We start from the raw sequence: 5,540 nt of genomic DNA, 5'->3' as shown, positions 1-5,540 counted from the left end.
TGATTAGAAGTTATTGCTATGAGTGTTTGAGTTATATGGTATATTATGTGATTTCATCTTGGGTTACAGATATGGCTTGATACAGCTTGTTCATACATATATAGTGTGTAGATGCGAGATTCTGATTTTATAGAAAATTTCGGATATGAAAAATTTGGTTCTAAGGCTTATGGGCTAGGTTGGATTGAGAAATTTTAGTCATGTTGTGTTATCAGACCTATATGGGACAGGGTGACGTGGGATCACCCTCGGGTATGTTCATAGTGAGGTTACACGGCGCTTTGATAGCTTTTGGAATAACTCTGGGCACGTTCGAGGACGAATGCATGTTTAAGTGGGGGAGAACGTAATGACCCGATCGGTCGTTTTGAGCATTTGCACTTCGCTCGGTAGTTTGGGGGCACGAGCAGCTCCGTATGATGTATTAGGACTTGTGTGCAAAATTTGGATTCATTCCGAGTTGATTTGATATGTTTCGGCGTGAGTTTTTGGAAGTCGAAAGTTTATTAAGTTTGATTTGAGGTGAATTTCGTCGTTTCGATATTGTTATTTATGTTTTGAGGCCTCGAGTAGGTCCGAATTATGATATAAAACTTTTTGGTATGTTTAAACGGGGTCCTGAGGGGCTCTAGTGAGTTTCGAATAGGTTTGGGTCGTGTTGCGCTCGTTTTTCTTATGTTTCGATGTCATTTCTTCAAGCATAAATGACACCACATTGAACAAATGAGCTCCGATTTCTGTTTTTATTGAAGCATAAGATCCGTATCGTAATTATGGAGTCATAACAAAAAGAATTATCAAATTTGGACATTGTATGAGAATTTTATGATTATTTTACTAAGAATTGGGTTGTTAAATTTTTTAGATTAATTACGAAATTGCCACTGATGCGTATTTAAAAATTTACACTATTTCTAATATTGTAACCATTATATCTCCTTCAATATAAGGTCAAATGGAGTGATTCAAGAGCCTATCTTGACTATAATTTCATAAGTAATCCATTGGAGGTATCAAAAGTAAGTTTCGAGATCTTTTGGCACAAGAAACGAGGCAGAACAATGTTAAAACGATGATTTTATGCATTTAACATATTTTGAGTTGGGGAGCTCGGAATTGGGCAATTGTTCGAGGCGATTTTCAGCATATGAATTGGGGTAAGTGTTCTCTACTCGGTTTTGGTTATATTTCATGAATCCATCTTCGATTTTAGCTTTTGGTTGATGAATTTTAAAGAAGAAATTGGGGGGTTTTGGCCTAAAGTTTCATAATATGAATTTGTGAGTTTTGAACACCGGTTCGGAGTCGGATTTGAGTGAAACTAGTATGGTTGAACTCATAATTGAATGGGTTGACAGATTTTATGAGTTTTATCGAGTTTCAAGGTGTAGGCCTGGGTTGGGCTTTTTGGCCGATCTTGGGCTTTTGATTAAAGATTTGACCTTTTATGATTGGGATTGGTTCCTTTAGCATTGTTTGATGTATTTGAGTTATTTTTTGATTAGTTTCGAGCCATTCAGATATCGGAGCGCTCGTGATGGGATTCTTGGAGCATCGCTTAGCTTGATCGGTGTCGGAATTGGCTTGTTTGATAATTAATTCTTCTAAGCTTAGTGCTGAGGGTATGAAACCCCGAACTACATATTATGTGATTGGTATTGAGGTGATGCACATACTAGGTGACAGGCGTGTGGGCGTGCACCCTGTGAAATGGGACTCTGTTATTCCTATGGTCCTGTATAGTGGTCCTATTTTGTTGATATTTGTGTTTTCATCATATGATAAAGTAATTGAGCTGTCAATCATGATAAATATCATGTTTATGCTTTATGCTGATATTGTTTGTACCTATAGTGATTATTTCTTGTTGTCATCTCACTTACTTCCATTGCACTCAGTCATATTTATGCATTCATATCGTATCTCAGTCTCAGTTGTTGTTGTTGATACATCATATCATTGTTGTCGGGCTAGTTTCATAATATTTTAAGCTCGTGAGCGAGACTGGGGAGAGTGATGATCGAGTGAGGCCGAGGGCCTGATTATGAGGATATAAATATATATATGGATCGGGCTGCACGCCGCAGCGATATTTGGATCGAGCTGCACGTCGCAGCGGTATATAGACCGGGTTGCACGTCGCAACGATATATGGATCGGGCTGCACATCGCAGCGATATATGGATCGGGCTGCATGCCGCAACGATATTGGGTCGGGCTGCACACCGCATCGATATAGAGTTTGGGCTGTAGGAGCCCCTCCGGAGTTTGTACACCCCTAATGAGCGCAGTCGACTATATATATATATATGGATCGGGTTGCACGTTATAGCAGTCATTATACAGTGCTGAGTGATTTAGTGTGCTGAGTATTGAGCTTATTAAGAGAGGATGCAAGGTAATGAGATTGAGTACTCTAAGAGTGTGAGTACACGTTTCATCTCTGAGATACATGGCATTTACATGCATACATGACATACATGCATAGAGATGAATTCTTCCTCATGCTATATAGTATCACGTCATTCATGACTTATTATATACATTGATATGTGGGTATGGAGAGGTACTTTATACTTGTTAGTTGGAAGAAAATGAAATATTTTATTTATTATGGAAAGGATATTTGGAAAGTTACAGTTTTCAAACTTACTCGTACTTTTGGCATTTTCAATAAGAGATTCGGGATTTTCTTTCACTGAGATATTTGAAAAGCATGACCATTTTCTGGAACTGTGAACGAGCTGAGTAGTTTACTTTTGAGATATCTCTTTTATACTAGCATTTATGTTGTTATGACCTGTTGTGGAAATATTGGCTTTGGACCCGATCCTGTGTTAGCTCGTCACTGCTTTCAACCTGAGGTTAGGTTTGTTACTTTTTGAGTACATGGAGTCGGTTGTACTCATACTGCACTTCCTACACAATGCGTGCAGATCCCGCATGCTGATATTGCTACGTTCAATGGTTGCTGGATTTGAAGACGTAACCTCGTTCCTGCTATAGCTGCCTCTTGTTTACGGTAGCCTTAGACTATAAAATTTTGTTTATGTACTTTTCAAACAGATTGTGTAATTGTTTCATTATTTCTTTGTAAACTCTATTCGTAGAAGCTCATGATTTGTACTACCAGTCCTTGGAAAATGTATAAGATTTAGACTGGTGGATTTTGGGTCGTGACAGGCTGAATTAGTTAATTTTCTTTTCAAGAATATCAATTGTAAAATAGTAAAAAATATAGTAATTACAAAAATAAAAATAAGTATAGGTTCTATTGAAACATAGCCAATACAAAAGCTTAACTCAATGGACTATTAATAAAAGCGAGAACTGAAGAAACAATATGAATGGCTAGAGGATAAAGGAAGAAACTTGCAGATAGAGCCATTGCAATTGTAAGAATTCTTTATTCTTTATAAATATGGATTATGATGAAAGATTGTAACGGTCCAAAATACGGAATATGAAAGGTTGAAACTATAACAACTATTCTATTTATATTTATAGATAATCAACTAAAAAAAATTGCTAACAAATTATATATATATATATATATATATATATATATAATATTTACATCTATAAATAATTAGTTAAAGAATTTTAAAGAAATGTGAATTCTTTAGTTTTACTACTTTTCACTAAAATAGGCATTTATAAAGCTTCAGAAACCTATTACACTGAATAAAAAAAGCAAAGAAGCACATGTAATTACTCTTTTATGTTACTACACAATTACAAAATCTTTTTTGCTTCTCCCTTCCCATGAAGAAATTCAAAAAAAATTACTGAATTATTTATCACAAACTATAAAGTCAATTACTTGATGCTGTTCCAATTCTCCTCTGAAGATTATACATTGACAAAAGTTTAATCCAAGCAATCTGCAGATCATATGAATATTCAATCATGTAGTAATCTTACAGTATAACAATCAAAAGTAAATCAAAAGAAAAAAAGATAAAAAGGAAATGTCGTTGAAACTCTTAATTCTTAAACTTCAAGGATTATATGAAAAAAAAAACTTAGGAGAAGTGAGAATCAAAAATCAGAGTAGTAAAATGGTAAAGAAGTCGATTTATTGATGCATAGTTATGAATTTGAATAGGGTCCATGAAATTGACATATTTTAAAAAAATAAATAGGGACATAACTGATATTCTTCTACCAATAACTGGCTAGCCATAGTCCCTAGTTCTCCATTTTCATTTTCTTTCACACGGAGGGCAGTAAAACAAAGAAAGCTACTACTTCCAAATTCAAATTCAATTGAGGAAATCAAACATGAATAAAAACGTTGTACAAACTATAATCTCATCAAGTAAAGAAAACAAAGTTACAAAATAATATAGGATTAGAATTGGATACCTAGAGAGTAAAATACTTCTATTGGAACACTCCTTGAGTATTGGAATTATTTTTGAGTTATGGAAAAAAACTAATGCATAGAAAGAAAAAAAGGTGATTTAAAGGAAAGAAATAAATAGCACTAATGATGATGTTTAAGGGGAGGAAAAATTGTAACAGAAAAAAAGAGTAGAAAACGTTTTAGGAAAAGAGATTAATAGTATATTAATAATGAAAGAAATAAGTGCTTAATTGCTAACAAAATTTAAATGCAAAAATAAGGAAAAAGGTATAAAATCTAAGAAAAAAGATTAATATGGTCTTTGGCCAAAAAAACATGCCACATCATCTTTTATTTTCCCAGCTTTATTATATATATATATATAGATTTAAAATGAATGAGAATACACTATAATTAAATAAATATAAGAAAATCTTTATTTACTATTGTTCTAACTTTTGAGATTGTTCGGGCACGTCAAGAGGAGAAGCATTGATCCTCCTGTTAGGAGGTGCGAGAGGTTGACCATGACGGATCTAAGAAGAGGCTGAGGTGGGCAAATGAAGTACTGGGGAGAGATGAATAGGCATTCTTCTTCTCCCTCTTCTTCTCTCTCACCTTTCTGAGCCGAAGGTTTATTGAAAACAACATCTCTATCTTCACTAGTTAGGGATAAGGCCTGCGTACATGCTATCGTTCCCACACCACACTTGTGAAATTATACTAGAATTATTGTTGTTGTTGTACTATTTTTCAAACTTTATTTGTTATTTATTCATCAACATCATTATAATCTTCAATCACTTCCTACTTGTATCTCGTGATGAATATCATAAGATTCATCTGTAACCACGTGTTTATTTAATTTAAAAATAGTCCTATATAAGAAAATGATTCATCTTACCTTATAACAATAAAAAAAATAATACAATAAAAAATTATCTTCACTTAAATTAAGAAGGTATTTTTAACTCAAATGGAGTCAAACATTATTGTCTAACATATTTTTTGAGAAAATCTTACCTTCAATATCTTGATTTATAAGTCTTATAGTGATTAAATTATGCCATTACCCAATACTATATTTTAAAGTTACACATGTACTCATTTTCATAGCAAAAGTTATGTCTTATGTAGTAGACTATTGCACCATTTATTAACTTTATTATTTGCAAATGACTTATATTTTTTT

The sequence above is a fragment of the Nicotiana tabacum genome, chromosome 8 (assembly GCF_000715075.1).
Source record: "Nicotiana tabacum cultivar K326 chromosome 8, ASM71507v2, whole genome shotgun sequence".
Taxonomy (NCBI): Eukaryota; Viridiplantae; Streptophyta; class Magnoliopsida; order Solanales; family Solanaceae; genus Nicotiana; species Nicotiana tabacum.
Note: the sequence above shows the minus strand (reverse complement) of the source record.